Genomic DNA, 22,410 nt, shown 5'->3' on the forward strand with positions numbered 1-22,410 from the left:
AAAGTTATCCAAGTGTATCCATCAATAGGAGAATGAGTAAATAAATGATCATTCTTCCATAAAATGAAACAGTTAAACAGACTGAGGTAGCTGCATACGCATTCACAGAGAAAGGAAGGCATTATTCTGTTAAGTTCAAAAGCAACTTAGAGAACAGTTCATACAGATGATCTTATTTAGGCAAAAGGGCTTCCCAGGTGGCACAGTGGTAAAGAATCCACTTGCCAATGGAGGAGATGCAAGAGATGCAGGTTCGATCTCTGGATTGGGAAGATGCCCTGGAGAAGGGAATGGCAACTCACTCCAGTATTTTTGCCTGGAAAATCCCATGGACAGAGGAGTCTGGACGGCTGCAAAGAGTTGGACATGTCTCAGTGACTGAGCACACACACAAATACACGTAAACACACGTGCCGGAATACACATCCATAGTCCCTCTCCTTCTCAAAGGATACAAACTTTTAAAAACGATTGCCTTTAGGGAATAAAAGGGAAAGCGGAGGTTTCTTGTTTATCATTTATTCTCTTAATAACCAGAAGGAAAGGCAAGGGAAAAAAAAAAAGTTTAAGCCCTTGTGCGAGGTATCACTTAACTGAAATTGCAAAAATTCTTTGGAAAGTAGATAATTAGATCAGTAACTCTGAACAGATAATAAACTCCTATGGTTCAAAGACAACATCTTCCCCTGCTGTTTGAGGGGAGGAGCACTAAGGTCTTCACAAACTTCATCCTTCCCTGGGTTTGGAACAGCTGCTCAATAAACGCAGCTTACTAAACATGCTACTAGTATTACATTTTAAAGTATAATATATAGCATAATTTAAAATACAAAATGGGAGAAGGGAATGGCAACCCACTCCAGTATCCTTGCCTGGAGAATCCCCATGGACAGAGGAGCCTGGAGGGCTACAGTCCATGGGGTCGCAAGGGTCAGACACAAATGAGCGACCAAACCACCACCACCACCAAAATACAGTATTAGGGGCTTTCCTGGGGTTCCAGTGGTAGTATCCTCCTGCTAATGCAGGAAACACAGGTTTGATCCCTGCTTGGGGAAGGTTCCACATGCCATAGAGCAACTACACCCCTGCTCCACAGCTACAGAAGCCCATGCTCCGCAGCAAGAGAGAGCCCTCGCAGCAAAAGAGACCCAGGACAGCCAAAAACAAAGAAAGAAAAACACAGTATTAGGTTTGTTCAGAAAACCTTTTCTTAGTTTTCATTGCAATTACCTGATTTTGCCTGGTTTTCAACATTGTATCTTCCTTTACATTGAAGACATTTTCACGATAGATAGAATTTTACTGATTCTATGACCCGAGTTCAACTGGTTATAGTACATACCCCTTTACAAGGACTTTCAAGCAATTCTTTAAGTTCAGAATCGCTGAACATGACAGTCAGATGAGGCCTTAGGTCCAACCACCTCAATCTGGTACAACCTCCTCAATTCACAAACTGGGACTATTTTTACTTGTCTAGGATCAGGCAGTCAGCAGCCGAGCCAGAACTAGAACCTGGGTTTCCATCTGTTTTTTTAAAACATAACAAAACAACAATAACAAATCTATTCTACCAATTCATTGAATGGCCACTCTGCTTTCTTTCATCTCTGAACCACTCAGGTAAAGAACTGATTGGACAAAGTTTCACGTGAATTTCTCTCCCTGCACACCAATCTGGGTATCTGGCTAACAAATCACACAGACACTAAGTAAAATCTTCCTTATAATTTCAGAATATTCTTGAACAAGTGCCTTTCTTAAACAAACACAACAATATGCATTTACTCAGTGTTTGGAATACAAGAAGTATCCATTTCTGGGTCAAAATTTATCTTACTTCAATATACCAACGGAACTAACCTTTAATGATTTGGCCATTCGGATGTGATAACAGCTAAAAGGAATGTCATGGTTTATTACACCAAAGAATGTGTGGGCTATGTATAAGGTAGCAATCCCCCATTTACTGTGACTCCTTGTCAAGTCCTAGGAAGAGGTTGCACCAAATCAATATGGTTTATTTCCATGCATTAACCTGTGAGTTAATTTATGCTAACTTGGTGTTCACACATCCATATAATTGCTTAAATACATGCAAATTTATTCATCACACCAGTCAACCACTGTCTTTTATATTTAAGATGATGCCATTGATAGTGACTGTTATCCCTGTGCACAGGTTTCTCTGAAATGACCTCCATCTGTTTCAGATCATAAACACAATTTTTAAAAGTAAATATTACTTTAAATCTTATTGGCTAACAAGTTGAGGATGAACAGAAAGCAGAGCAAGCTGATATACAGATTCAGTGCCAGGTGCTGTTTTTTTTTTTTCTTCTAACTGCTCTGGGTCTTCACTGCTTTGTGCCAGCTTTCTCTCGTTGCAGGAATCAGGGGCTACTCTTTGCTCCTCATGGCAATGGCTTCTCTTGTTGTGGAGCACGGGCCCTAGATATGCGGGCTTCAGTGGTTGCAGCACGCTGGCTCAGTAGTTATGGTGGACGGGCTTAGTTATTCTGTGGCACGTGGAATCTTCCCAGACTAGGGATCAAACCCATGTCCCCTGCATTGGCAGGCAGATTCTTATCCACTGCACCACCAGGGAAGTCCCAACAGGCACTGTTCTAAACACTCTTCAAGTGTTAACTCTTGTAATCCTTACATCCACCCCAAGTAGGTCCCGTCATCCTCACTGACATGAGGAAACTGTTGCATGGAGAGGTCAGGGAACTTGTCCAGGGTCACAGAGCAATATTTGAAAAAAGCTGGGATTTGAACTCAGATAGCCTGGCTCCAGAGTCTGTGCTTATAACCACTGCTCTATGGGTCCACTGTGAAGAAGGTCCATAGAAATCCAGTTGTGTACACACTCTTTCAAAGACTATCAATCATGCAGCTAGGAGTGCCACCTGCTTATGGTCCAACCTTTCCAAATGAATTAGCACAGTCTTATTGATCATCTACAACTTGCCTAGCACTGTAAGAACAACCAACATAGAAACATGGAATCCAAGACAGGATCTCAATATACATGAAACTAATCATCTAATTTAGGGAGACAAGTTATGCCTAAATGAAACAATTAGTGAAAGCGGTGCTGGGGTTCTCACATTTGAAGACATGATACGTATGGAGCATCTAACAGCCTGATAGAGGTTTGTTGCCTCCCGTTCACGCTGTCATGAAACTGGCTACCACAATGTCTCCCACAGTTTTTCAAAAAGCTTTAAAGGAACACTCTAAAGTCCTGGCACCAGTCTTATTACAGCAAACAATCACAGAGAGACGTTTCAACCATGAAATGTCTCTAAAAACTATCCCCAAGCCCTGCTATTGAAGCAGCCTTCTGTCCGAAACCTGACACAAAAATAGAAAACTCTTTATATAACAGACACCCGCCTCTACAAGCCGCTGCATTTTCATCTAGTTACAATTATACCTTATTGCACAATGAGGGATTTAACCAAAGCACAGTCACCATCCGTTCTAATCAACTGTAACTTGTCTTCGTGAAATTGATTTCATCTACTATATCCAGATGACCCCTCATGTCAACCCAAACTCCTCAAAACCCACCAAAGTGGCTTGCAAAAACTCTTCCCTGGAAAATGTGACCTCTGGCCCCTCTTAGCAGAAAAATTTCTTGCAACTCTTCTTTTAGAAAATTTTTTTGCAGGGTTCTGCACAGCACACGTCTAACTCTAAAACTGTTGAAAACTAGATACATCAGACTTCCAAGCATCTAAAATTGTGAAGTAAAATCGCTATAAATATCTTAATACATAGTTTCTTGCTTATAACATTGGTTCTCAAGCTATAAATAGTGAAGACTATTCTCTATAAATGTAGTACAGCTGTTGTTTCAATTTTGAGAGGCAAAGACCACAACAATTGGATATTCTAACAACAACTTACTCTTTCCAATCTACTATCCTCATAGCATTTCATATTTCAAACTTATATTCAATTGCTTCATCATCACCTTGAATGTATAACATGATACTTCAAATTAATTCTTGATGTATGACTTATTCTTGTATTTTAATTTCATTTACTCCATCTAACCCATCATCATAGTTTCAATCACCCCAACACTAAACTGATTTTCATCCCCTATTTATTTTCTTGAATGCATAAAAATCCAACTATGAACTTACTTTGGCAATGCGAACATTTCATGTATTTATTTCTAAATAAAAAATGAATAGGCTGGTAAGCCACGTACAAGTCATGTTTAGGAACTATACACATCTTACCATTCATTCAAGGTTTACTGTAAGTCTTTGTGCTAAGTACACAATGACAAGTGAAAGTGACATGATGCCAGAAGCTCATGAGTGCTTCTAGAGAGAAATTCTCGTTTATGCTCAGAGCCTCATGGAACATTCAATCAGACTCATACAAAATCATGTATGTTATGTACAGTTGCAAATTGCTCTTTATTAATCGTGCTCCATTATGTTTGGGAGCTAAAATACAAATAAGAGTGTTATAAAAATATTCAGTTGCCACCAAAAATAAAATTCTCAGAATACCAGATGTTTCTCTGTATGGACACATACAAGTCAAGAGTTGGAAAGCAGGAGAGGAAAGAATGTATTCTTAGAAAAATAAACCAGCTGGAAACAGGCAGTCACTAAACAATCCCAAAATAAGATGATCCCAAGCCCTTTGTATTAGGAGTTTTCTCCCCAACAAGTAGAGATACCCTGTGTGTGCCTGCTCAGCCCCTTCACCTGTGTCTGACTCTTTGTGACCCCATGGACTGTAGGCTGCCAGGCTCCTCTGTCCATGGGGTTTTCCCGGCCAGAACACTGGGGTGTGTTGCCATTTCTTCTTCCAGGGGATCTTCCCAACCCAGAGATCAAACCCACGTCTCCTGCATTGCAGGCAGATTCTTTACTGCTGAGACACCATTCTGCCTGAAGTAAAGAGGACTCCTCTGTAGGCAAGATAGGTATTTTCAATGTACACTTTATTAAACCACTGCATTCACCCCCAAAATGAAAATGAATGTTGGAGACATCGAATGGTAGGTTTCTTCATGCAATTAAAAGTTCTCCATTTCCACCAATCAGCATGACCCCTTCAAGGGCACTTATGGGCACAGTCTGGGAAAAGTTGCATTGTGCATTCATTTTGGATGGCATTTGTGATTCCACAACCAGCAGAGAAATGTTAGGAGTTAAAAGTTGCCAACAGTAGAATCATAAGAAAAGAGTATGAGTCAATGGAAATCAAAAATAAAAAATTCTTCAGAGCAAAGGAAACATTCAACAAAATGAAAAGGATGAAAATAGAGTGGGAGAAAATATCTGCAAACCATATATGGGATAAGGAGTTAATATCCAAAATACATAAAGAACTCATATAACTCAATAATAAAAACCAAACATCTGATTTAAAAGCTAGCTGAGGAACGAAAGAGACATTTTCCCAAAAAAGATATCCCAATGGCCAACAGGTACACAAATAGGTACCAACATCACTAACCATTAGGGAAATGCAAGTCAAAACTGCAATCAACTATCATCTCACATCTGTTAGAATGGCTATCATCAAGAAGAAAAGAGGTAACAAGCATTGACAAGAATGTGGAGAAAGAGGAACCCCTGTACGCTGTTGGTGGGAATGTAAACTGCTTCAGCCACTAAGGAAAACAACACGCAGGTTTCGCAAAAAACTTAAAAACAGAACGACCATGTGATCAGGCAATTCCACTTCGGAGTATACACCCAAAGGAAATGAAAACAAGATAGCAAAGAGACATAGGCACTCCCATGATTACTGTAACGCTGTTCACAGCAGCAAAGATATGGAAATGGAAGCAACCTAAGTGCCAGTCAATGGATGAATGGATCAAGACAATACTGTGTGTGTGTGTGTGTGTGTGTGTGTGTGTGTGTGTGTGTAATATTAGTCAGCCATGAGAAAGAAGGAAATGCTCCCATTTGCAACAATATGGGTGGCCTTGAAGACATTATGTTAAATGCAATAAGCAGACAGACAAATAGTGTATGCTATCATACATGCGGAATCTAAGAAAAGCCGAATTCAAAAAGAATAAAATGGTAGTTATCAGGGGTGCGGAAGGATGTTGTTTCAGGATACAAACTTGCAACTAGTAGATAAATAAATCCTGGCGATCTAATGCACAGTACAGCAATTATAGACAACAGCGAGTTATAAACATCAAACTTGCTGAGACTAGATCTTAATTTTTCCTCCACAAAAAAAACAACGATAATTATGTGGTATGATAGAGACAGTGGCTAACACTACAATGTCAGTCATACTGTAACACATAAAGCTATCAAATCTATACATTGTACACTTTACACTCACACAGTGTTATATGACAAATATATTTCAGTTTGAAAACTTTTTGGGGACAGAGGGTCATGAAAAATAATTTTGGATTTTACTTTGACTGGAAATACTTTCCTAGCATCAGAGTCTTTTCCAATGAGTCAGCTCTTCACATTAGGGGGCCAAAGTATTGGAGCTTCCGCATCAGTCCTTCCAGTGAATAATCAGGGTTGATTTCCTTTAGGATTAACTTGTTTGATCTCCTTGCTGTCCAAGGGACTCTCAAGTCTTCTCCAGCACCACAGTTCAAAAGCATCAATTCTTCAGTGCTCAGTCTTTCTATGGTCCAACTCTCACATCCATACATGACTAACGAAAAACCATAGCTTTGACTATATGGACCTTGTCGGCGAAGTGACGTTTCTACTTTTTAAAATGCAATCTATGTTTGTCATAGCTTTTCTTCCAAGGAGTCAGCGTCTTTTAATTTCACGGCCGCAGTTACCATCTGCAGTGATTTTGGAGCCCAAGAAAATAAGGTCTGTCACTCTTTCCATTTTGTCCCCATTTATTTGCCATGAAGTGATGGGACCGGATGCCATGATCTTAGTTTTCTGAACGTTGAGTTTTAAGCAAGCTTTTTCACTCTTCTCTTTCACCTTCATCAAGAGGCTCTTTAGTGCCTCTTCACTTTCTGCCATTAAGAGTGGTATCATCTGCATATCTGAGGTTATTGATATTTCTCCCAGTAATCTTGATTCTAGCTTTTGATTTATCCAGCCCAGCATCTCACACAATGTACATATAAGTTAAATAAGCAGGGTGACAATATACAGCCTTGTTGTACTCCTTTCCCAATTTTGAACCAGTTGGTTGTTCCATGTCCAGTTCTAACTGTTGCTTCTTGACGTGCACACAGGTTTCTCAGGAGACAGGTAAGGTGGCCTAGTATTCTTATCTCTTTAAGAATTTCCCAGTTTGCTGTGAACTTAACAAATGAATATAACTAAAAATAACCATGATGAACTTCAAAACCAAGACCCCTTCGTTTAGCGAGACTTTCTCCACAAATACAATTTTTCCTTCCATATCCTAAATATACATTTATGAATGTAATCAGGTTGGCCTAAAAAGCAGCCATTATTTTAGAGTAATAACCTTCAACATCAGTAAGTAAGAGGAGAGTCATATCAATTATAATTAGGAGAAAATAAAAGGATTCTCCCTTCCTTTTCTCAGAGGATACATGAGAATATTGTCTCTCGGGGGGATGTGAGGTTCTCAGATTGATCCAAAGGGGCCTTGGTTTTAAATGTTTGAGAAATACTTTTTATGTCATTGCTCAGGAGAAAAATGTTATCCGCAGAAAAATACAGGTAAGAATTCCCTGGCAGATTCAGGTAAGTAGACTCGTGATGTACTGTCCATCATAGAGCTGTGCATGAGAAACAGCAAAGCAAAAGTGAAGGGAGCTGGAAAGAAGGCCCTACTGACTCCACCGCTAAAAAAAAAGTTCCAAGCACCACAAATCACCAGTTCCCCCACTACGCTGTTGAGGGCCCTCTGTCACACTAGACACCTTTGATGCATCAAAGTAAAGGCACCTGATAAGCTTTCTTTCAACAAGCTTATAATTTGGGGGGTTTTTTAATTATAAAAAGGTAAGTGAACGAATTCATGATAACATGGCTAAAACTAAACAACATTAAGAGGATCTGAAGTTAAAACAGGGGTCACAGAAAAGAGGCTGGATTTTGAATGAGATGAATTTTGAATCAATGATCTAGACAACGATCTAGAAGGAATTAATGAACATGAATGGACAGGAGGCTAAAAGGACATTTCAGACTGAAGAGAATCAGAACGTGAGAGCTTGAATGTATAACTTCATCAGATGTGGGCATGGTAAGGGGAGAGTCTTGGCTGGAGGAGAGAGCTGGAAACCCAGCAAGGAGTTGAGATGACCAAGGTGGGAAGCAGCAACTGGTGTGGAGATAACCAAGAAACTTATTAAGATACAAGCTAAACCGAATCCCAGCAAGCAAGTCAGAGACTCGAAATCACCACAAAATTGGCCCAAAAAGCACCAAACATATTTTAAGCCCTTTATATTATCCTTTAATTAGGCCAAACCAAGAGAGGCAAACTGCACTTATTATCGACTATTACACATGAAACAGACAAAAACAGTCCAAAGAGACTATATTTAAAGTTTGGGGATCTACTGCATGGCAATGATAGCTAATAATACTCTATCACATACTTGAAAGTTGCTAAGAGACCACATCTTAAATACTTTCAACACAAAACAGAATTATGTGTCATGATGGAGCTATGAGCTAAGTTAAGGTGGTGATCATTTTGCAATATGCAAATGTATCAAATCAATACATCAAATCAAATCAAACACATTTGAAAAATAGGCAAAATGCAAATAATATTCAAGTAAGTCCATTCACCTACTTCTCGGAAGCTATGATCATTCATTGGCCTAAAAGGATGTTTTAGTGCACCAGCCCCAAGCATCCAGTATCGTGCATCGAACCTGGACTGGCAACTCGTTTCATACATGATATTATACATGTTTCAATGCCATTCTCCCAAATCTTCCCACCCTCTCCCTCTCCAACAGAGTCCATAAGACTATTCTATACATCAGTGTCTCTTTTGCTGTCTCGTACACACGGTTATTGTTACCATCTTTCTAAATTCCATATATATGCGTTAGTATACTGTATTGGCGTTTTTCTTTCTGGCTTACTTCACTCTGTGTAATAGGCTCCAGTTTCATCCACCTCATTAGAACTGATTCAAATGTATTCTTTTTAATGGCTGAGTAATACTCCATTGTGTATATGTACCATAGCTTTCTTATCCATTCATCTGCTGATGGACATCTAGGTTGCTTCCACGTCCTGGCTATTATAAACAGTGCTGCGATGGGAGGGAGGAGGGAGGAGGGTTCAGCATGGGGAACACATGTATACCTGTGACAGATTCATTTCAATATTTGGCAAAACTAACACAATACTGTAAAGTTTAAAAATAAAATAAAATTTAAAATAAATAAATAAATAAAAGGATGTTTTAATAAGTCTGTCTGTGGTTCTCATAAGTTAACATCAGGAAACTGTACCTTATTCCCTATTGCCCTCAACTATAGAAAAAGCAAAGATAATAAGTATTGAACCCCATCACTAATAAAGTGGAAGTAAGTAAAATCCATCAAAATAATTACTGAATTAACACAGAGAAAGAAAATAAAAGTAGAATGCTGTCAAACTGAATGTACATTGATGTGACTTTCATGAAAAGAAACACAGAAGTTTAAAGTTTGTTTGTTCAGTTATTTTTTGGTTTGGGTTTTTGTTTGTTTTCTATTTTTGTTTCTGGTATTAATTGGACAAAAATGATACTAATCTGACAAATTTTTCACAGGCTAAGGTGATCACCATCTGAAGATCTTCAAAGCTTACTTGATTTTGCTCCAGATAAATGTTTTTAGAATTTTGAAAGGTATATTAAAAAAAAAAAAAATCAAAGGAAACTAAAGCACCCTAACTGAAAATGCTGGATTAGTATTCTCTGCTAGTCCTTAGTTTTGGTCAACCTCTAGATACGGTCTGTCCACATATTTAATTTGGTGATAAAGAAATGCTTCCAATAATGCTAAACAGACTAAAACTTGACTATCTGAGAACAGTATTCAAATATTAAAAATCATAGGTGGGGAAGAATAAGGCTTTTGTTCTATTTGATTCAAATCTCCTAAAGGCCATTTTATTGGCCAGTATTTCAACAATTATTGACAGAAACTCTGTTCGGACAGAGAAACTCTTTCCCTGGCCCTTACAAAACTTCACATAGCTTTTACTAAGTCAAAAGTTCCATTCTTTTTTTAGAAGCAGGAAGGGAAAGAAATTATTACAAGTGACTCAAAACAAAATAATTTAACTTTGCTTCATTAGTGAGATGTTTTCCAAGCACAACCATCGAAGACATCTGCGATGCTAAATCTTATAACTTATTCAGTAGTTTTATTATCAGGGTTGATGTTGACCTTACTGCTTTATTTTAAATTTACCTTTGTGGTGATAAAGCACACGTTCGCTTTTGTCACAGTTTTAGATTAAGGAATAATCACAAGCTCATCAAATAAAAAAGAAATACAACAGTGGGGCTAAAACCTTGCAGATAGGTAAGTAGTATGATCATGGCAGTTCAGTTCAGTTCAGTCGCTCAGTCGTGTCTGACTCTGCGACCCCTTGGACTGCAGCATGCCAGGGTTCCCTGTCCATCACCAACTCCAGGAGCTTACTCAAACTCATGTCCATCAAGTCAGCTATGCCATCCAACCATCTCCTGTCGTCCCCTTCTCCTCCAACCGTCAATCTTCCCAGCATCAGGGTCTTTTCCACTGAGTCAGTTCTTCGCATCAGTTGGCCAAACTACTAGAGTTTCAGCTTCGGCATCAGGCCTTCCAATGAATATTCAGGACTGATTTCCTTTAGGATTGACTGGTTGGATCTCCTTGCAGTCCAAGGGACTCTCAAGAGTCTTCTCCAACACCACAGTTCAAAAGCATCAATTCTTGGGTGCTCAGATTTCTTTATAGGCAAACTCTCACATCCATACATCAGTTCAATTCAGTCACTCAGTCGTGTCTGACTCTTTGTGACCCCATGGGCTACAGCATGCCAGGGCTCCCTGTCCATCACCAACTCCTGGAGTTTACTCAAACTCATGTCCATCGAGTCGGTGATGCCATCCAGCCATCTCATCCTCTGTCATCTCCTTCTCCTCCCACGTTCAATCTTTCCCAGCATCAGGTTCTTTTCCAATGAGTCAGGTATTCTCATCAGGTGGCCAAAGTATTGGAATTTCAGCTTTAGTATCAGTCCTTCCAATTAATGTTCCAGACTGATTTCCTTTAGGATAGGCTGGTTGGATCTCCTAGCTGTCCAAGGGACTCTCAAGAGTCTTCTCCAACATCACAGTTCAAAAGCAATAATTCTGCACTGCTCAGCTCTCTTTATAGTCCAACTCTAACATCCATACACGACTACTGGAAAAACCATAGTTTTGACTAGATGGACCTTTGTTGGCAAAGTAGTCTCTGCTTTTTAATATGTTGTCTAGGTTGGTCATAGCTTTTCATCCAAGAAGTTAGCGAACCTCAGTCCATAGTTCTTTCATGCAAAGATGATCGTGGAAAGGTTAACATTAAAATTATCTATGTCAATTCAAAACAGTTAAAGAATCTGCACGTGTAGATTTTTAATTCTATTTCTAAAGTGACTTAACATAGCAAGTTTAATACTTAGGAGAAATAACGTGGTACATCACTGGAATTTGTCTCTAATATTCTTTTCCACTAAATGAGTTTATAGCTTGACACAGTAAGTATTCAAGATTCTGGAACATACTTTTGCCAGTAAGCAAAGTACACTTTAAAAAGTTCTGAAGCGTAGCTGAAAGAACACAATTCAGAAGATTCTTACTGGTGACCACCTGAGCATTACAAAAAGGAGGGTATGAATAAAACCAGATCTAATCCAAATACAGTACACTGTTTGTTTGTTTCAACATAGATCAGGCACAGACAACTGCATCCCCCCATCAAATAACTGAGAAATTATCTCAAAGTACTTTTGTTCTTCTCATCATTACTCATCATACATCAGCACCATCCCTCTCACGGTTCCTACTATATTGGATTAGTGACAATGCACCGATAAAAATAGTTAACACTGTATTTTCCAGGTGCTAGAAATTGTTTTAAGTGCTTTATCTATTTTAAACAAAGTTGGGAATTGACGCTCGGTGAGGTTAAGCAGGTGCTGAGATTGACACCCAGGGAGCCCGGATTCCAGAACTAGCGGCACTAACGCTGTTTCATCTATGAGGGAGGGAACATTCCAAATATTCCACAGATCATGCTTGGCTGACTCAGTAGAGGTTCTATTCCCTTTGGTGCTGGGCATTTTCTCGAGGAAAAAGTAGTCTGAGGAGGGGAAGGCTTTGGTGAAGGGAGATATTGAAGCAACACACACGTAAAATGTCAGTGAGAACTCATTTAGACTAATTCTGAGCTAAAGTTAGTGTTCTGAAATTTTAGATAGCGTCACAGCCGAGAGGCAGTGTGCAACCGCTGTGTTTTCATAACCCCACGAAGTAAGTTCTTCATTCAGCGGTGTAAAATATCACATACAGGAAAAGGGAATTGCATCAAAATATTAACAGGATGATGAGCAAATTTTATTTACATCTCTCTAATAGGTTATCTTATTCTAAGTTTTTTAACAGTGAATGTGCATCACTTTTATGATTAGAAGAAAAATGGTATTAAAAAAGTTACTGGAGATTCCAAAAAGAGAAGGAAGGATATATGCCTTCTACTTTCCTGCATTTGGAAGCCCTAAGCCATGCAAAAGTCAGCTGTGAGCTCCCAAGAGGTCAGCCACACAGCCCCTTGGGTTAAAAAAACTAATAATAAAAGTAGAACAGATTTATTTGTTACTCTGTCATTTCAAAAGTGCTGTGAAGAAGGAAAGACAGCAGAATCCCATCTTATACTTGATTGCTCAAGGATTGGAAAAACTTGCCTAAAGCAGAGAAAATTATCTGAATTCCAAAGCTTTCCAGAAACCTGTATGTTCCGAGGGCCTGGATGCCTGGTTCTCTCCAGAGTCAAGAAACACCTGACCATACAGACTGCTATTGGCAATGATGCCCAGTAACTGTCCTGCCTCTCTCACTGGTAAGACCTGCAGCAAGGGTTCTCTGCTGCTCTCAGCTAGCTCGCCTCTGAGCCTTCTGCCTTCCTGCTCTGATTTCTGAAGCAACAAGGCTCATCCATGGGACTATTACTAGTGACTGTTTGGTAATCACTGTGAGATGTATCAAAAGTAACTTGTTAATAAAGTGCTTATGTAATAAAGTCTGTATAGACTTCAGAGAGGCAATAAAGTCTGTAATAGCTTACTTAAAATACAAAAAAAAAAACAGACTGGCTATTCCTACAGAGTGCCATTCTCACACGACTTCCACTCCCGTGTGCAGTCTTGGACAAATTGGTACAAATTGACTACCATCCTCAAAGAACCCCTGGGGCAGTGATAATCTTAGGAGCATCCTTTGGTGTGTGTGCTTCAGAGTTAACAACAGAAACACTGCCTTGAGGACAAGCAGAAGATGTGGTATCAAGCCAACTGCCTAGGAACCAGAGGATGAGGGGCGCCCCTAATCCACCAGGAGAAAGTAGAGGACGTGGGCCAGCAGCCGCTGCCACCCAGGGAGCTGACCCAGGTTGCCCGGCACCGGACTCTAGGTAAAGTTGGAAGCAGGTGTGTGGGCAACGCCCCCCACCCCAGTATCTTTCCTTCCTCTCGTTCTGTCTCCCCACCCCTCTCTCCCCATGACACTTCCTCTCTTCCCATATTGACTCACATCAGTGCCAAGTCAGCCTGCTGTGGGACCCACCCAAGTCTGGGACCACATCGCCCCTCAGGGGCAGATAACAGCTCTAGAGCTACAGGAAGTGAGATGTACCTAGCCTCACGACTTTGCCCAGAACAGGATTCTCTTCTGCTAGTTACCTGTACAAAGCTCGCTGCTGAGGCTGCCACGTATGTTGTGTTGCTGACATAAAATATGCAAACTCTGTCCAAGTCTGGGTGACACCTTGGCCGGATCAATCTTTACTTAAGTGACACTAAGCAGCTATGGGCTTTCCTTGTAGCTCAGTCGGTAAAGAATCTGCCTGCAGCGCAGGAGACCCTGGGTTGGGAAGATCCCCTGGAGAAGGAAATAGCAACCCACTCCAGTATCCTTGCCTGGAAGATGTCATGGACAGAGAGGAGCCTGGTGGGCTGCAGTCCATGGGGTCACAAAGAGTCAGGCACGACTGAGCAACCAACACTTACTTACTTACTTAAGCAGCTATGTCTCTGCCTGTCAGCCCCAGGCAGTGTTAGTCAAAGTTGTAAGACTCAGGAGATGTATTTGTACTGCCATTATCAGAAACAAACAAACAAATCACAAAACAGTGCAGAGCCTATTATTATGTAATGATAGAAGGCAAAAATTAAAGATCTCGTAGGGCCCGACTAGAAGCAGCAGAACCACTAGAGACATGACAGACACAGCCTGAGGAGCAAATAAAAACACTCCAGCCATAGACTCACGTTCCAGGCGCAGCTCTTCTTGTAAAACGCACATCCATACCTTTCACATGTCCAGTCATAAACATCTAGAGAGCACCTACTATGCACACGGCATGTGCTGGCTGCTAAGGGGAAGGTACATAGGAAACATCGAAGATAATTAAGACCAGGCGTTCTTCCCCACGCTTACATCTAGCAGGGGCAGTGAACTGTTTGCACAGATTCTCCAGGGCCATGGAATTGGTTATTAGTCTCTTACACTCAAGTATTTCAAAATATTGACTCAGGACTCCATGACAGAACTCACAGAGCTACAATGAACTGCCACAAGTGAACACCAGGCGCTAGACAAGTATCATTCTGCTTGTAAATAAGCTAAACAAACAAATAATCAGCAAGTACAGACGCAGGCACGCGTGAGCTAACAGGATGTTCACAGTAAGCCAGGTCTCAAATCTGTAGAACACTCTAGAAACTAGTGGGGAAGGCCCGGAAGCCTGGAATAACTCTTCACACACCTACGGTTCCTGAGCCATGTACCCTGAACCCCCTGGGTGCCCTCTTCAGATCAAGTCTGTCCAGATGCGCCCACCCTCCCAAGGGAAGGAGGTGGCAAGTGGTCAGTGTACTTGGACCAGGGTACCCACATGATTCCTAGAGGTGCTCTGTCTCTTCTCTACCACCCACAGAGCTTCCTAACCGCCAGCAAAGAAGACTGGATGGTCTATTCAATGTAAAAATGCCACGCTCCCTCCCGGAAGTCCAGCCCAATGTCAAGGGGATGCAGCCTGCCAGAATGAGAAACAGGTGCCTCAAGTTCAGAAGATTCCACGCCCCAAAGATCATTCACTAAGCCGTGCAGGACAGCAAGGTACCCCATTAGCATCTATCTGCCACCCCCGTCAGAGGGAGTATAGAAGATTCTAGGCCGCTTCCACCTGACTGGCCTCCATGCTACAGCCCCCAGAGCAGGTTGCACCAGACCCTGGCCGGGGCTTCTGGCCCCACTGACAGTTTTCACGCAGGGACATTCACAGTCAGGACGCCAGTGCCACATGGCTCTGTGTACTGATGGAACAACCTGCTTTCAGTGCACAAGTCTTTTTTCAAAAATTAATTTTCTATGTATTTATTTCCTGTTGACTACACTGCATCTTCCTTGCTGCGTGCGGGCTTTCTCTAGTTGTGACGAGCAGGGACTGCTCTCTAGTTGACACGCGAGGGCTTCTCTTTGCAGTGGCTTCTCTAGAGCCCGGGCTCCAGGCACGAGGGCTCAAGAGTTGCAGCTCTTGGGCTCTAAAACGTGGGCTCAGTAGCTGTGGTCCAGGGGCTTAGTCTGGAATCTCCCCAGACCAGGGATAGAACCCATGTCCCCAGCATTGGCTGGCGGATTCTTAACCACTAGACCAGCAGGGAAGTCCCAGAAGTCTTCTTTGTGTTTTTTTTTATTATTTTATTTTATTTAACTTTACAATATTGTATTGGCTTTGCCATATATCAAAATGAATCTGCCACAGGTATATATGTGTTCCCCATCCTGAACCCTCCTCCCTCCTCCCTCCCCATACCATCCCTCTGGGTCGTCCCAGTGCACCAGCCCTAAGCATCCAGTATCGTGCATCGAACCTGGACTGGCGACTCGTTTCATATATGATATTATACATATTTCAATGCCATTCTCCCAAATCATCCCACCCTCTCCCTCTCCCACAGCGTCCAAAAGACTGTTCTATACATCAGTGTCTCTTTTGCTGTCTCGTATACAGGGTTATTGTTACCATCTTTCTAAATTCCATATATATGCGTTAGTATACTGTATTGGTGTTTTTCTTTCTGGCTTACTTCACTCTGTATAATAGGCTCCAGTTTCATCCACCTCATTAGAACTGATTCAAATGTATTCTTTTTAATGGCTGAGGATTACTCCATTGTGTATATGTACCACAGCTTTCTTATCCATTCATCTGCTGATGGGCATCTAGGTTGCTTCCATGTCCTGGCTATTATAAACAGTGCTGCGATGAACATTGGGGTACACGTGTCTCTTTCAATTCTGGTTTCCCCAGTGTGTATGCCCAGCAGTGGGATTGCTGGATCATAAGGCAGTTCTATTTCCAGTTTTTTAAGGAATCTCCACACTGTTCTCCATAGTGGCTGTACTAGTTTGCATTCCCACCAACAGTGTAAGAGGGTTCCCTTTTCTCCACACCCTCTCCAGCATTTATTGCTTGTAGACTTTTGGATCGCAGCCATTCTGACTGGTGTGATATGGTACCTCATAGTGGTTTTGATTTGCATTTCTCTGATAATGAGTGATGTTGAACATTTTTTCATGTGTTTGTTAGCCATCTATATGTCTTCTTTGGAGAAGTGTCTATTTAGTTCTTTGGCCCATTTTTTGATTGGGTCATTTATTTTTCTGGAATTGAGCTGTAGGAGTTGCTTGTATATTTTTGAGATTAGTTGTTTGTCTGTTGCTTCATTTGCTATTATTTTCTCCCATTCTGAAGGCTGTCTTTTCACCTTGCTTATAGTTTCCTTTGTTGTGCAGAAGCTTTTAAGTTTAATTAGGTCCCATTTGTTTATTTTTGCTTTTATTTCCAATATTCTGGGAGGTGGGTCATAGAGGATCCTGCTGTGATGTATGTCACAGAGTGTTTTGCCTATGTTCTCCTCTAGGAGTTTTATAGTTTCTGGTCTTACGTTTAGATCTTTAATCCATTTTGAGTTTATTTTTCTGTATGGTGTTAGAAAGTGCTCTAAAAAAATGGAACGCTTCATGAATTTGCATGTCATCCTTGCGCAGGGGCCATACTAATCTTCTCTGTATAGTTCCAATTTTAGTATATGTGCTGCGGAAGCGAGCACCCAGAAGTCTTCTTTAAAGGGCTATATTCTGCAAGTGAGAAGCCACACGCAACTGAAGACCTCTCACGAAAGACAGCTTTTCAGAAAACTAGAAACATGAATAAGAGCTTCCCAGGTGGTCAGTGGTAAAGAATCTGCCTGCTGATGCTGGTGACACAAGAGACTTGGGCTTGACCCCTGGGTCAGGAAGATCCCCAGGAGGAGGAAATGGCACCCCGCTCTAGTATTCTTGCCAGGGAGATCCCATGGACAGAGGAGCCTGGTGGGCTACAGTCCATGGGGTCCCAATGAGTTGGACACAACTGAGCTCATGCGCGCGCGCGCGCACACACACAGAGAAACATAAACGGCACCTTTTTTTCCCCAATGTACAGGTCTCAAAATGTACAGGACTGGAAAAGGTCAGTTTTCATTCCAATCCCTAAGAAAGGCAAAGCCAAAGAATGTTCAAACTACAGCACAATTGCACTCATCTCACACACTAGCAAAGTAATGCTCAATATTCTCCAAGCCAGGCTTCAACAGTACATGAGCTGTGAACTTCCAGATGTTCAAGCTGGATTTAGAAAAGGCAGAGGAACCAGACATGAAATTGCCAACATCCATTGGATCATCGAAAAAGCAAGAGAGTTCCAGAAAAACATCTACTTCTGCTTTATTGACTATGATAAAGCTTTTGACTGTGTGGATCACAATAAACTGTGGAAAATTCTTCAAGAGATGGGAATACCAGACCATCTGACCTGCCTCTTGAGAAATCTGTATGCAGGTCAGGAAGCAACATTTAGAACTGGACATGGAACAACAGACTCATTCAAAATTGAGAAAGGAGTACATCAAGGCTGTATATTGTCACCCTGCTTATTTAACTTATATGTAGAGTACATCAAGAGAAATGCTGGGCTGGATGAATACAAGCTGGAATCAAGATTGCCAGGAGAAATATCAATAACCTCAGATATGCAGATGACACCACACTTATAGCAGAAAGTGAAGAAGAACTAAAGAGCCTCTTGATGAAAGTGAAAGAGGAGAGTGAAAAAGTTGGCTTAAAGCTCAACATTCAGAAAAGTAAAGATCATGGCATCCAGTCCTATCATTTCATGGTAAACAGATGGGGGAACAGTGGAAACAGTGACAGACTTTATTTTGGGGGGCTCTAAAATCACTGCAGATGGTGACTGCAGCCATGAAATTAAAAGATGCTTACTCCTTGGAAGAAAAGATATGACCAACCTAGACAGCATATTAAAAAGCAGAGACATTACTTTGCCAACAAAGGTCCATCTAATCAAAGCTATGGTTTTTCCAGTAGTCATGTAATGGATGTGAGAGTTGGACTATAAAGAAAGCTGAGCACTGAAGAATTGATGCTTTTGAACTGTGGTGTTGGAGAAGACTCCTGAGAGTCCCTTGGACAGCAAGGAGATCCAACCAGTCCATCCTAAAGGAAATCAGTCCTGAATGTTCATTGGAAGGCCTGATGCTGAAGCTGAAACGCCAATACTTTGGCCACCTGATGAGAAGAACTAACTCATTTGAAAAGACCCTGATGCTGGGAAAGATTACAGGCAGGAGGAGAATGGGAAGACAGAGGATGAGATGGTTGGATGGCATCACCAACTCAATGGACATGAATCTGAGTAAACTCTGGGAGTTGGTGATGGACAGGGAGGCCTGGCATGCTGTAGTCCACGAGGTCGCAGAGTCGGACATGACTGAACTGAACACAAACACACAGAAACATGAATGGCATCTTTTTCCCCGCAATGTACAGGCCTCAAAATGTACATCAATTCCTGAACTACAGCTTCTCTCAACTCCACACTGCTCAGAGAAAGGGCAGCCTTCGATGTCCTAATGACACGGGACACCTGTGTGACGAGCAGGGCTGAGGGAGGCTTCAAGCGTGGGACTGAGGGGCTCCCGCCAGTAAGCGCCTGCACTGCACACATTACACGTAGGATAACCTTACCTCATTCTACCCAGGGGCCTGGTCAAATAAAGGAGGAGATGCCAGAAAGAGGTAGCTTTGGTCTGGTTAAGTTTGTACATGTCCAAATACTAACAGGAGTTTTTAGTCCCCTGATGAATGCCACCTGACTCCTATTTAACCAAACCTTGAAACACATCAAGGACCAATCTGCTTGCGTGTTCACAGCAGCCCACAGAGCCGAGCACTGTGAACAAGCTGGCCTTCTGAAATGCTTATTTCTGTCTTCACTCAGGGCCACGGGTTTTGACCACATGGATGGAGGAAGGGCAGAGTGATCCAAGGCTTTTAAAGGACTGTACCCTATTTCCGCTCAGCACTCCTACAAGGGCCAATCAATGACATCCCTAGAAAGAATTCACTAAATAAGAGGCTTAGGGAGGAGTTTCCTCGCTAACACTCAGAGCCAGGTCTATCCAGGATCCAGATCTTTCAAAGGCTACGTTGAAACTGATCAAAATGAAACCACACTGGCAACTGAAGCAGGCCAACCGCTTTAAGCATGGAACTGATCTGAAATATATTCACTTTCCATGTTTTCATTAGATCTCCTGTTTCAGAATCCTGAAAACTAAAATGTTCCTCTGCATCCAGAGGGAATATCTGGAATACCTGGCACTGACTCATGCGGATCAACAGCCATTTAATCACGAAGGGCTAATCAAGTAAAGGGCTTTATCTTCCCAACTGAAAACTCAAGATATCTAATACATACCTCTGATATTTTAAAAATCATTCCGGCTGTGGAATGGAGCACACGAAGTCTGAGCCTGTCCCCCCTAATCTTGGCCTAATGCTGACCCCAGATCACCAAGAAGGCTTTGGGAAGGGCCTGCAAGGCTTGGGGCCAGGCCAATCAAATTCTTTAATTCCTCCCCACCGCCCCCATCACACTCTCTGCTTCCAGGGGTGGAACAAGGGCAGCAGCCGTGAAGTCAGGAGAGCCTGGAAGACATCAGACAGCACAGCTGAGAGAAGGGCGAGGCACATGGGAGCAACACGCCTATGTTTTCCCCACTTAACAAAGAGACGGGCCAGGGATGTCGGCTGAGATGTTTTACACAACAGGGAGAAAGGAGAAGAGCAAAGCATACACTTGATGCTCATTCATGTAAACGCACAAAGTATTTACGACATCAAAACTTTTCTTCATCTTCCTCTTTAGTTTCTGTGTATTTCTGCACACAGGAAATTAAGATAATTGGATCAAAATTTCTGAGACTGCCTACATCTCTCCCTTATTAAAAAAAAAAAAAAGAAGAGAAACACCAAACATCTGCATGTATTCAGATTTCCATATTTGTACATCTTTTTGGAAAAATGTTGAAGACAAGAACTAGCAAGTTCATAGGAAACTCGAATGTTTCTATGAAATATCCCTAAATATATTTTCTGAATTTTAGAGTGCTACTAAAAAGCTATTAAAAATCAAAAGATCACAACAAACAGATAAATAAGAGAGTTCACGATAAAATATACTCACTTAAGGCATGCCAGAGAACCAGATAGACAAGTAAAACTATTTCTCCACTTTGAATTTTTAATAGAGAGGCCGTGAGTCTATGTCCCCAGTATGGTAAACACTGGAATGAGAGTCACCAGCCTACGGACTGGGACAATAAAGTCAGTCTCCTCAGGAAAAAAAAATTAAGAATTATAGAAACCCAATATTATTGAACACAAGGTTTTGTTAGTTTCAGATGTTCATTTCCTCAGAAGTCAATTTATTACTAGGTAGTACTAACCATCTACAAATCTCCTATACTAACCACAGCCTGTTAACAAATATCCAATTAATAGGTATGATCAAATACAACAGATATTTACTGAGAACGCATTATGTCTAAGGGAACAATGAAATACCTAGAACACAGAGCTGAAGCTGCAGGATTAGAGCCACAGTCCCATCCCTAGGGCCCAGGGCAGGTCTCCAAACAGGCTCTCCTTTTACTCAGATAGTTTGGTGATGGGTCAAATTCCAGGGCAGGCTCTTTGCCATGAGGTTTCCCCCTCAGATCTTATTCCAGGGCTCCGGGGCCCTCCCATCACCAGCCCTTCATTCTTTCCAAACACACTTTTACAAAAGTGTCAAAACTGTGTCAGGCTTCCCAGGTGGTTCAATGGTAAAGAATCCACCTTCCAATGCAGGAAACACAAGAGACACATTTGATCCCTGGGTGCAGAAGATCCCCTGGAGAAGGAAATGGAAACCCATTCCAGTACTCTTGCCTGGAAAATTCCGTGGACAGAGGAGCCTGGTGGGCTACAGTAAATGGGGTCGCAAAGAGTCGGACACAACTGAACATACACACACACACACACACTTGGTTCCAGAACATTTTACTTCTCAATGTATTCACATACAATTTCTGGACATAATACTCTTTACCCAAATGAATGACTGCCAAATGACCAGACTGGTGAACACCTGTTATAGAGGGAATTTCCCTTTCAAGAAACTTCAACATACCCATACCCACAGAGCAGGTCTGTCAGCTGAGACATGGCAAATGGCTGATTTGATACCACAAAGGTGGTCTTTCAAACATACACTGCATGGAGTGTCCACATTTAAATCAAGTGTTCGACTGCAACCCATGGACTGTAGCATGCCAGGCTCTTCTGTCCTCCACCCTCTCCTGGAGTTTGCACCAATTCACGTCCATTGAGTCAGTGATGCTATCTATTTCATCCTCTGCCACTCCCTTCTCCTTTTGCCATCAATCCTTCCCAGCATCAAGGTCTTTTCCAATGAGCTGGCTCTTAGCATCAAGTGGCCAAAGTATTGGAGCTTGCAGACATATTTTTGAGTCCACCCACCCAGGTGGAGGATGGAAATGATGTTGACCTTTGCATCAATTCTATGCTGAATTATTCTGGCTCAAGCCCCTTTATGAATATACTACCCAAGCCCCCTCACCCTGGGCTTAAAAATTCCCCAGTTCTGCTATGGGGGAGCCACAGTTTTGGGAAAGATCCCTGATGTTCTCCTTAACTGGTTACAAGTAATAAATCCTCCTTCTCCTGCTCTCTCTTGATTGTGTCTTTTGGTTTAACACCCACCAACAG

The 22,410-nt window shown here is 41.6% G+C and overlaps 1 protein-coding gene and 1 non-coding gene across 15 annotated transcripts in view; both read right to left on the bottom strand.

The window, feature by feature from the left end:
• KIF13A (kinesin family member 13A) overlaps nt 1-22,410 on the bottom strand; it is a 200,194-nt gene that overhangs the window by 163,510 nt on the left and 14,274 nt on the right. The gene's annotated exons all lie outside the window — the stretch shown is intronic.
• On the bottom strand, nt 17,242-17,348 carry LOC129648157 (U6 spliceosomal RNA). Its single transcript, XR_008712739.1, has one exon. It is a non-coding gene; the product is annotated as a U6 spliceosomal RNA (small nuclear RNA).

Source organism: Bubalus kerabau, chromosome 3 (genome assembly GCF_029407905.1).
Source record: "Bubalus kerabau isolate K-KA32 ecotype Philippines breed swamp buffalo chromosome 3, PCC_UOA_SB_1v2, whole genome shotgun sequence".
In the NCBI taxonomy this organism is placed as follows: domain Eukaryota; kingdom Metazoa; phylum Chordata; class Mammalia; order Artiodactyla; family Bovidae; genus Bubalus; species Bubalus kerabau.